The sequence below is a fragment of the Abrus precatorius genome, unplaced genomic scaffold (assembly GCF_003935025.1).
Source record: "Abrus precatorius isolate BTA unplaced genomic scaffold, Abrus_2018 Scaffold10, whole genome shotgun sequence".
In the NCBI taxonomy this organism is placed as follows: domain Eukaryota; kingdom Viridiplantae; phylum Streptophyta; class Magnoliopsida; order Fabales; family Fabaceae; genus Abrus; species Abrus precatorius.
Window position 1 is genome coordinate 25,075,934 of NW_020874292.1, and position 12,196 is coordinate 25,088,129.

The following is a 12,196-nucleotide window of genomic DNA, read 5'->3' on the forward strand; positions in this document are numbered from 1 at the left end:
AATGGTGAATCATTCATTCTCTCTTTCTTTTTTTTCTCTCTATTAACATTAAAAATTATTCTACTAATTTTTTTTTCCTGTTTGGTTCATGCAGATGTAAACTGTTTAGTGTTGTTGGTTAACACCAAATGTATAAACTCAAGATTCAATTTTGATTTATGATAAAAATGAAGAAAACTAACAAAGAAATCAATTCCAAATTTTGATTTAAATGTAATAATAAATTAATTTTACTTTGCAGCAAAAAACTTAAAAAGAAACTAATTTCAAATTCGCAGTCTACATTTATACTTTGGATAGCGATTTCACGTGGAACCGCTCTCTTATCTTACACCTATACTTTGGAATCGCTCTCCAATCTTACACCTATACTTTGGAGAGCGGTAACTGCTCTCCAATCTTAACTTTTGAGAGCACTTATTTAACCGCTCTCTTAAATATAACACATCAGATAGATCAAGATTTTAGAGCAGTTCTAAGCGCTCTCTAATTTAAAATGGAACCGCTCTCAGATCTTCATTCTAGTGTGGTGACATGTGCTAAATAAAGAATGATTTAGATCTTCTAATACTACATGCTAGAACCTATATGTCCTTGACTTTTAAGCAGATAGAAACCAACGTTTGGTTTAGGATTCTTGATAGTTTTATTTGCTTGGGATGGTCATATTATTTTTTGATATTTTAGATAGAATATGATTCAATATAACATTATTTTGATAATTTATTTTTAAAACTGTATTATTTTATTAAAGGACAATAGATTGCAGATATTTCAAAAGTGTTGTCTTTTATAGACCTTCCATATTTGAAAGTTATAGTCTCAACCGATGTAAGTTGAACAAATGAACTTTTTTAATTAGATAAAAATCTTTCATTATTTAATTTTTTTATTCATAAAATTTAAATATTATTTTAAAAAATAAGCTTATTGTTGTTTAGACCAGAGATAAATGTTTTGTGGAAGAGTTAAAAAAAATAAAAATTATAAAATTTTAATGATAATTATGTAAATTTTATTAAAAACCAAAAATCATAAATAGTTGCGTCATTTTTAAAGTTAAAATTAGTATTATCTAAGAAAATTAATAACATATATTACAAAATCAAGTTTATAAGATTTTATTAATTTTCACAAGATTGTCTGGAAAAAAAAAACCCTACATGATTATTAAGTACAGTAAAATTCTCTTTACCAAACTTTTAACATAGTTATTGTACTGGATAGGACATCACTCGGTCTCAATGATAAAAGAAGGAATTTGAATACCCCTTCGACATCAATAAGATGAGTATCCTCCCGATCAAATTAAGAACAAATTAAAAGATAATTAAACCTATTAGGATAAATAATAGGATCATTATTTATTTAATTGAAAGACCAAAATCAGGGCTGACTCATAAAGCTCATTAGCCCATAATATTGCCTATAAAAGAAAAGTAAGAGGTACAGGTAAAAGGTTCACTTTTGAATATTTGATAATATTCATTACCTAAACTAACACCTAATTTTATCATCAGAGTGCCTTTGTAGGTACACCCTCCCACGTAAGACAAAGAAAAGCCAGAGGTACTTGCAAGGATGTCACATTATCAGACAACAAAGGAGTATTGAGAAGATTAGTGTATCCGTAACAGAAACATTTTGGCACCCACCGTGGGGCACTATTTGCCTCAACTACGCACAGCTATGGTGCTAACAAGGAGCCATCAGGAAGGATAAAGTTAGCAAGGGGGAATCTCTCGTCAGCCGAAGGATGCTACACCTAATATACCAATACCTGAAGTTTTAGCCGAAGGGGAGAAAATGAAAGCCTTTTTTCAGTGGTTAGACAGCTTAGGGCTGAAATGAGGGAGATACAAAGGATGAGAGAGAAAGACACTCTTGAGTTGTTGACTTTGAGAAAGGATAATGCCAACTTAAGGGAAGAAATCAAAACTTACATCTCTCCTTATTTGAAGGACGGGTACAAAAAAAATAAAGAAATAAAACTATACTAGGTTCTATATAGTGAAATTTACACAAAATTCTAAATACCTGTATCGCCGCCCACTCATTTGGATGAAGTTGTGTCGGTGCGACATTCAAAACCTTCAACATTTCAAAACTGAATACGTTATCAATAGCTTCCATATCATTTTTACCTACATGAAGAAAATCAGTACCTATAAAATGAAAGTAAGAGGTACAGTAAAAAGGTTGACTTTCGAATATTTAATAGTATTTATTATCTAAATTAGTACCTGACTTTATCATTAGAGTGCTTTTTGCAGTTACACCCTCCCACGTAAGACAGAGAAAAGCTAGTAGTACTTGCAAGAATGTCACCTTATCAGACAGTAGAGGAGTATTGAGAAGATTAATATACCCATAACAGGAACAGTTATATTTCTAAAATCCAACTTCAAGATCATTGAGTAGTTAAAATAATTCATACTTATTGATTTAAATTATATATTTGTTTGGATCAACGGTGCATTTTAGTAATTTTTTATTTTTTTTATTTATTTTTAGCTTTAATTCCTCTAATTTAAAAGTATTTTAGTCTCTTTCACTTATATAACTACAAGTAATCAACACAAGACCCTTTCCTGTTAACTATGCATAATTGATGATAAAAGATTAAAATGTTTATTTTGAAAAAATTAGGGACTAAACTATAAAAAAAATATTAAAATAAAAATTATAAAAATATACAGATTCAAAATATATTTAATTCATTAATAAAATTACCATTATTTATATTGAATTTTTTTTCAGTGATGTGAAATAAAAACAAAATTACACATAAGTTAAGATAAAGTTTTCAAAATTTGGGGCATATGGTATGGGCATCCTTTGCCCCTTCTTTTAGGTCCAAGTCGTTTGTCAATGGATATGACTTGATCATCAAAATTTTCATTTATGTAGGAAAAGTGATGATATCAACATAAGATATGTGAGAATGCCCACAAGTCACTAATGTGAATTTGCCTCGTTCTAAACCAGCACAAGGGCTCCACAAACCGCCTGTGACTTGGACCATGAACACAAAGAATATATTTGTCTAACTATTATTTATGGTTGTGCCTACCCAATATGATACAGCACAATTTCTCCAGAATTGACCCAATGTGTTTCCCCTTTTATTTTTATTTATATTTTCTATACTATAGATAACCTTGGTCCTTGGGCTGTGCCAAGAATTTTGAGATTAGAAGATAAAAACCAAATATTATATTCTTTTGTATATAACAAAATATAAAGTTTACCTCATTTAAAAATCTTTACTATCTCATTTTTTATGAACCCAACTAAATGGCCAGTTCTTTGCATGTGGAACGTACATTAACTATTTATTTGAATAATACTTACATGAAATTCTTTGCGATAGAATCTGATTGTGTATATATATAAGTAAGCAATATTTTTATTAAAAATTTTAAAAGATTTTTAATTTTTTATAATTCAAGTAAAAATACTAAAAATTAAATGAATTAAATATTCATATACAATTTTTATGTATGAAATATGTCTTTAAAGATTAATTCTTAAAATTTATAAAATAATTATATATTTAATTTAAATATTAAGAATATTTTATTCAAATATTTATCTTGTCGTGTAATTGTTCAGTTACTTATATAATTTAAATATTAATATTATTTATATTTTATATTTATTATTAGAAATTTACAGGATACAAACAAATAATACCGATAGATATGCACTTATCATCGACTATCGTTGATATAATTTTTATGAATTGTCACTTTATTGTTGTTATATTACACGCACAAGTTACTACACAGAGGTATTTAATATTTTAATTTTATTTAAATATGTTTTTAAATTATTGATGAATTTAACGAATGTTTAATATTTTATTTAATTTATTCTTTTCTTTAAATTATTAATGGATGTATAGTGATTATTTATTTAATTTTAAATTAGGACAAGTCTATGAGTTTTTGAATATTAGTGCACAATTCTTGGTATTCTCGTATATTCATCGTTAGTTTATATGAAACGTTATGACGTGTTTTCTATAGATTTTTTCATTTAGCTTAGTTCTCCATTCATTTAACAGTGTTTATAGTGTTTTTTTTAATAAATTAAAGAATAATTTTTGTTAGTATATATTTTTGTTAATGTAAATGCTATGTTAATGTGTATATATATATATATATAAATATTTACTATCGTATGAAATTAATATTTATAATATTAATTTTGAGAATCAGATTTGGTTGCACTCAATTTGGGAGCGTTTGAATTGTTTGTTTTTTACTACATAAAAGTTTAATAACAAAATTCATATTATGTATAGTGTTTGATTGTTTGTTTTTTTACCACATAAGAGTTTAATAACAAAATTCATATTATTTATATTGGTTGATAAGTACAGAAACGGTTTTTTATATGATAGAAATCTTTTTCTAGGACAAAATTTTGTTCTTAACTTATTTGTATTATTTGATGCGAGATTCTTCACAAATATTACATGTTTGTTAGATACATGACTGTTCAGGAATTAAGAAGGGACACAGATATAATAATTTGTAGGATGACGTGAATTATAGATAATTATTAAGATCTAACTAAAGAAATTTGTATTTGAAAGTAATATTTTGATCATTAAAAAATTACATGGCATAAGATTAATCACAATTAATTTTAAAATAGCCAAAAATCTAGATATACTTATTATATGTCTTGTTACATTTTAATGGACAATTCATTAGTTTATTATTATTTTTGGACCATTTTAGAAATATTATTTTATTGACATGTGATGATTCAAATAATGATCAACAATTAAATAATTATAAAAAAAAAAGTCAAGCTTTTATATTAAGTATAATATTAAATATTTTATACAATAATATTTTTAAATTATCTCAAATTTTCTAATATAAATCATGCTTTATTTGGATTATTTAATTGCTTTAATAAAAAGATCATGGAGGAACATGAACGCAACCCTTTAATATATAAACAACAATTTGTTGGTATTGGGATAATGTATAATATAATCACATGTTAAAATTTTAAAATTCATTAGGTCAAATAATATATATTAATGCCATACAAAGAAAATATTAACTATGCGACTAAAATCCTATAATATAAATAATTATTATTAATATTATTCTAATTGACTGTGCAAAACTAAAATGTTAAAAACATTAAAATTTACAGTCTATTAATAGATTAAAAACGCCATAATAATATTACGATATATGTTCAAAATTGATTTTTTTTTTCTAATCTTATCTTATATTATTTATGTTATTTTAAAATATTTATCAACTTCTTTTATCTATTTTTTTCAACAAACATGTTATTTTACACACAAAAAATGTTAATTATGAAACTAAAATAGTTTAAAATTTATTAGTATTATTTTAAATAGAAAAATAATAAAACTTTATCATAAAATAAAAAATTCAAAGTTTATGTCCTATTAACGTAATTGGTTAAAATGTCAATTTTTTAAATATTTTTCTTATATTATTTGTTATTTTAAAACATTTACTATTTTTTCTAATTTTATCTTACATTATCTATCTTATTTTAAAATATTAATTTTACAAGAAAAAATAATTTTACGACTAAAATATTTTACAATTTATTAGTATTACTTTAATTGGATGATCATGTAAATTTATCAAACATTGAAAAAAAAAAAATTATGGCCTGTTGGGATTAAAATGTCATGCTAACAACGTGTTGCAAATATTTTTTTTTTTAAATTTGTCTTACATTGTTTATTTTATTTAAAAATATTAACTTTTGACTAAAGTAATATATAATCTATTAGTATTATTTAAATGGACAATCCTCTGATTGCAAAATATTAAAAATTTTAATATACATAGTCCTGTGTTAGTTGAGTTGGTTAGAAGGTTACAATTGAACTTATAATTCTTATTAATTAAACGTTGGTAATAACATTAAGTTTGTAAATATTAATTGTTTTAAAAAAACTTGTCTTACGTTATTATAAAAATCTTAACTCTAAACCAAAAAAGGTTAACATTACAACTAAAATAATTTACAGTTTATTAGTATTAACTAAATGAACAATTGAATAAATTTTTCATATATTAAATTTTTTTAACATATTTAAATTAAAAATTATCTAAAATTGTTAAATATTAAAAATTTTAATATTTATATTCTATTACCTGAGTTTGTTAAAATGTGTACTAATACCTGCATAAATGTCAATTAAAAGATTTAAATCTTATGGTACAAATATTTGCAAATATTAACCTTTTTTTTCCTATTTTTATCTTACATTATTTAACTAATTTTAAAATATTAATTTTACACAAAATTGTTAACAATGAGAATAAAAATTGATAATTGTATAAATTTGTTATATAATGTTTATGACCATTAGTTTATTGAGTTACAAGGAACATAGGCAACTAACTTTTTCATTAAACTTGTGACAAAAATAATTTTTAATTTATTTAAATATAAATTTGTATAAAATTTTTAAATATTAAAAAATTTAAGGTTTGTAGCTTATTGTTTAGTTGGTTAGAGCGTGGCGAATTCGTAAGTTCAATTCCTACTGGAAGCACGCCAATGGGAAAGACCCGCGCGAGCAGTGGTGGACTAAGTGAGAATGTCGGCTTGAGTAATGCAAACGTTGGTGAGAATCCAATGCCTCGGAAACCTAAGGGTTCCTCCACAAGGTTCGTCCATGGAGGGTGAGTCAGGGCCTAAGATCAGGTCGAAAGGCATTATCGATGAACAATAAGTGAATATTCCTGTACTACCCCTTGTTAGTCCCGAGGGACGGAGGAGGCTAGGTTAGTCGAAAGATGGTTATCGATTCAAGGACGCAAGGTGCTCCTGCTTTTTTAGGGTAAGAAGGGGTAGAGAAAATGCCTCAAGGTAATGTTTGAGTACTAGGTGCTACGACGCTAAAGTAATCCATGCCATACTCCCAAGAAAAGCTCAAACGACCTTAAACAAAAGAGTACCTGTACTCGAAACCTGTATGGGCCATTATATTTTTTGGTTAAGTTTGTAACAAAAATAATTTTAAATTTGTTTAAATATAAAATTGTATAAATTTTGCAAATATTAAAAATTTTAATGTTTATGGCCTATTAGCTCAGTTGGTTAGAGTGTCGTGCTAATAACGCGAAGGTCGCAGGTCATGGGCCATTAATTTTTCTGGTTAAGTTTGTGACAAATATAATTTTGTGGCCTATTAATTTACTTAAATATAAATTTATATAAAATTCTTAAATATAAAAAAATTTATTACTTGTGGCCTATTAGTTTAGTTGGTTAAAGCGTCTAATAACACAACCTAAACATCTTAGGTTTAAGACCTACATGGGGCACAATATTTTTTGGTTAAGTTTGTGACAAAATTAATTTTTTATTTAAATATAAAATTGTATAAAATTTTGCAAATATTAAAAATTTTAATGCATGTGGCCTATTAGCTCAGTTAGTTAGAGCGTCATGCTAATAATGCGAAGGTCACAGGTTAATTTTGTGGCCTATTAATTTACTTAAATATAAATTTGTATAAAATTCTTAAATATTAAAAAATTTAGTGCTTGTGGCCTATTAGCTCAGTTTGTTAGAGCGTCATGAAAGTGAATCTATCAGACTTTATCAATCTATCAAACTTGATCAACCATTAACGAGTAATCCTAATGTGGATGGATTTGGTCAAGGGGATGCAAAAATAGTACTTCAAGATCTGTTACGTGTCTAGGGTCTCTTGTTCTTCTTGGCATATTTTGTTTTGGAGTTAACCAACAGAAAAAAAAGAAGTTAATAACATAAGTTTTAAACTTGAATTTTGACTAATAAAGAATTTTAAAGAATTTCATCTTTTTTTCTAGTTTTATATTTTCTCCTACTTTCAGAAAAATGAATAAAACATCGACATTAACATTCTTATTCTAATTTTCTGAAAGGTCACTATCTCGATTTCATATATCATATACTTTCCTATATGATATATTAATTTCTATAGAATCTTTGAAAAAGACTTTTTTCTTTATAAGAAAGAAATCTTTGGATCTGATACTACACCACTGCTCAAAACTATTATACCTCCAGGACCAGGACGAGAACTTCTTGTTTCAGAAGGTGAATATATCAAACTTGATCAACCATTAAGGTGAATCTATCAAACTTGATCAACCATTAACGAGTAATCCTAATGTGGGTGGATTTGGTCAAGGGGATGCAGAAATAGTACTTCAAGATCAGTTACGTGTCCAAGGTCTCTTGTTCTTCTTGGCATCCATTATTTTGGCACAAATCTTTTTAGTTCTTAAGAAGAAACAATTTGAGAAGGTTCAATTGTCTGAAATGAATTTCTAGGCCTTCAGATTTATCAACATATTAAGTTCGTGAAAAGAACAAAATTTTTGTTGATAATTTATATAATTCTATTATTCTTTAGAATATAATAAAAAAATTATGAAAAGACCCTTGAATCTTCTAGTCTTTTTCTACTATATTTAGGATTTAAGGAATTCTTTTTTACCGTAATACTAGTTAGTTATAGTATGTATATTGTGAAGAAGACTATTTGACTTTGTTTCTTTGTTTTTTTTTTTTTTTTCATATTTCAATGTTCTAGAAAATAGAGCTTGTGGCCTATTAGTTCAGTTGGTTAGAGCGTCGTGCTAATAACGCGAAGGTCGTAGGTTTGAGACCTGCATGGGCCATTATTTATTTTGGTTAAGTTTTTGACAAAGATAATTTTTAATTTATTTAATATGGACCACAACATTTTTTGGTTAAGTTTGTGACAAAAATAATTTTAAATTTATCTAAATATAAAATTGTATAAATTTTGCAAATATTAAAAATTGTAATATTTGTGAACTATTAGCTTAGTTGGTAAGAGCGTGGTGCTAATAATGCGAAAGTCACAAGTCCAAAACCTGTATGGGCCATTAATTTTTCTGGTTAAGTTTGTGACAAATATAATTTTGTGGCCTATTAATTTTTTTAAATATAAATTTGTATAAAATTCTCAAATATTAAAAAATATAGAGCTTGTGGCCTATTAGCTCAGTTGGTTAGAGCGTCGTGCTAATAACGCGAAGGTCGCAGGTTCGAGACCTGCATGGGTCATTAATTTTTTTGGTTAAGTTTGTGACAAATATAATTTTGTAGCCTATTAATTTACTTAAACATAAATTTGTATAAAATTACTAAATATTAAAAATATTTAATGCTTGTGGCCTATTAGCTCAGTTGGTTAAAGCGTCGTGCTAATAACGCGAAGGTCGCAGGTTCGAGACCTGCATAGGCCATTATTTATTTTGGTTAAGTTTTTGACAAAGATAATTTTTAATTTATTTAATATGGACCACAATATTTTTTGGTTAAGTTTGTGACAAAAATAATTTTAAATTTATCTAAATATAAAATTGTATAAATTTTGCAAATATTAAAAATTGTAATATTTGTGAACTATTAGCTTAGTTGGTAAGAGCGTGGTGCTAATAATGCGAAAGTCGCAAGTCCAAAACCTGTATGGGCCATTAATTTTTCTGGTTAAGTTTGTGACAAATATAATTTTGTGACATATTATTTTACTTAAACATAAATTTGTATAAAATTCTCAAATATTAAAAAATATAGAGCTTGTGGCCTATTAGCTCAGTTGGTTAGAGCGTCGTGCTAATAACGCGAAGGTCGCAGGTTCGAGACCTGCATGGGCCATTAATTTTTTGGTTAAGTTTGTGACAAATATAATTTTGTGGCCTATTAATTTACTTAAACATAAATTTGTATAAAATTACTAAATATTAAAAAATTTTAATGCTTGTGGCCTATTAGCTCAGTTGGTTAGAGTGTCGTGCTAATAACGCCGAGGTTGCAGGTTTGAGACCTGCATGGGCTATTGTTTATTTTAGTTAAGTTTTTGACAAAGATAATTTTTAATTTATTTAATATGGACCACAATATTTTTTGGTTAAGTTTGTGAAAAAAATAATTTTAAATTTATTTAAATATAAAATTGTATTAATTTTGCAAATATTAAAAATTGTAATATTTGTGAACTATTAGCTTAGTTGGTTAGAGCGTGATGCTAATAACGCGAAAGTCGCAAGTTCAAAACCTGTATGGGCCATTAATTTTTCTGGTTAAGTTTGTGACAAATATAATTTTGTGGCCTATTAATTTACCTAAATATAAATTTGTATAAAATTCTTAAATATTAAAAAATTTATTGCTTGTGGCCTATTAGTTCAATTGGTTAAAGCGTCGTGCTAATAATCTAACCTAAACATCTTAAGTTTAAGACCTACATGGGCCACAATATTTTTTGGTTAAGTTTGTGACAAAAATAATTTTTTATTTAAATATAAAATTGTGTAAAATTTTTAAATTTTTAAAAAATTAGTATTTGTGGCTTATTAGCTCAGTTAGTTCTTGCATTGTGCTAATAATGTAAAGGTTGCAAGTTTGAGACCTGCATGGCACATTATCTTTTTTGGTTAAGTTTGTGACAAAAATAATTTTTAATTTTTTTAAATATAAATTTGTGTAAAATTTTTAAATATTAAAAATTGTAGCACAAAAGTCACAAGTTCGAAACCTACATGGACCGCTATATTTAATTTTATGTTTGTGACCTATTATATCCGTTGGTTAGTGTGCTAATAATGCAAATGTCATTTTTTTGGTTAAGTTTGTGACAAAAATATTTTAAAAAATATTTTTTGGTTAAATTTGTGACAACTAATTTAGTTAGTGATGACTGCTTCTACCACATGTGTGCTAATTGAGATTGGTTTACTACTTACCAATCTATTGATGGTGGTGTTGTCCTTATGAGAAATAATATGTCATGCAAGGTCATTGGCATTGGAACAATTCGAATAAAAAATGATATTATGAGAACATTACTCTTGACTTTCAAGGGTGCAAGTTTTCTGTTGAAGGTGGATTTATTAAAGTGTTCAAAGGCGCTCTTATTTTCATCAAAGAAAAATTGATCAACGGTCTCTACTTGGTACAAGGTAGTACAGCTGTTGGAGCTGCAACTGTATCATCTTCTTGTGATTAAGAATCAGATACTACTCGTATTTGACATATGCGACTTGGGCATATGAGTGAGGTTGGAATGTCTAATTTAAGCAAATGTGCTTACTAGTGATAATAAAATTGGTAAACTTAACTTTTGTGAACATTTTGTCTACGGGAAGTAGACTAGAGTCAAGTTTAGCACTCAATCAACAAGACCAATGGTACGGTTGTTTATATTCACTTTGATTTGTGGGATCGTGCACCTGTTTTATCAAAAGCCAATGCAAGGTACTTATTGACTTTTGTTGATAAGGATGACAATGGGTAGGGTATGGGTATGGTACTATAGTACCCATCCCCATACCCGCGTTTTAAAAAAATACCCGTACCCAGCCCCATACCCGCGTGGGTATGAATATTAATCTCCGTACCCGTACCCTCTGGGTACCCGCATACCCATCTTGTACCCATTACTCGCGCTTGTTTGAGAAAAAAATATTTATAAAGAAAAATATATTTATATAACTTCACATAAATAGCATAATAATACAAAAATTCAAAATGTAATTGCCAAATAAGGTACAAATGTAAATAAAAAAATAAATATTCAAAGATCATAAATGTTAAATGTATCTTAATATAATAATTTTCTAAACTAAAATTCTTAGAAACAATAAGCGAAACTAAACACATAAGTTATTTGTCAGTGATAATCCTATCTTATGTGAGATTTGATCGATTGGTAATGTTAGAGCGATAACAAAATAGATCTGTACAATGATTGTCCCTTCGTGTGGGATTGGTGACCTCTTGTGATGACATTGACAACTAACTCTAATGAATAACGTTTCATAGTTGTTAAGTTTTAATGAGTCAGACATTGAGAATGAGAATAGAGTTAGAGTAGAGAAGTTCAATACTAAAAACAGAAAGTTGATACACAAAATATTTTTTTTAACTTTTGAATTTGAAATTATAAGAAAAATAGTAGATTTAATTAAAATAATATAATATAATTAATATATATATATATATATATTAATACTAGTATTTTTAACTCATATACTATACGAAAGTATTTTATCAAAAATACAAATTTTTAAAAAATTATTTTAAAAAATTAAATATTTATAATGTATATAAATTTTAAAAGAAAGAATTTGAATAAAAAATAAATAGT

At 26.7% G+C, this 12,196-nt stretch overlaps 5 non-coding genes across 5 annotated transcripts; all 5 read left to right on the top strand.

The window, feature by feature from the left end:
* The first annotated feature begins 8,625 nt into the window (after window positions 1–8,625).
* On the top strand, window positions 8,626–8,699 carry TRNAI-AAU. The gene has a single exon. It is a non-coding gene; the product is annotated as a tRNA-Ile (tRNA).
* Window positions 8,700–9,037: 338 nt separating this feature from the next.
* On the top strand, window positions 9,038–9,111 carry TRNAI-AAU. Its single transcript has one exon. It is a non-coding gene; the product is annotated as a tRNA-Ile (tRNA).
* Window positions 9,112–9,219: 108 nt separating this feature from the next.
* On the top strand, window positions 9,220–9,293 carry TRNAI-AAU. The gene has a single exon. It is a non-coding gene; the product is annotated as a tRNA-Ile (tRNA).
* Window positions 9,294–9,631: 338 nt separating this feature from the next.
* Window positions 9,632–9,705, top strand: TRNAI-AAU. The gene has a single exon. It is a non-coding gene; the product is annotated as a tRNA-Ile (tRNA).
* A 107-nt stretch (window positions 9,706–9,812) lies between these two features.
* On the top strand, window positions 9,813–9,886 carry TRNAI-AAU. Its single transcript has one exon. It is a non-coding gene; the product is annotated as a tRNA-Ile (tRNA).
* Window positions 9,887–12,196: the final 2,310 nt, after the last annotated feature.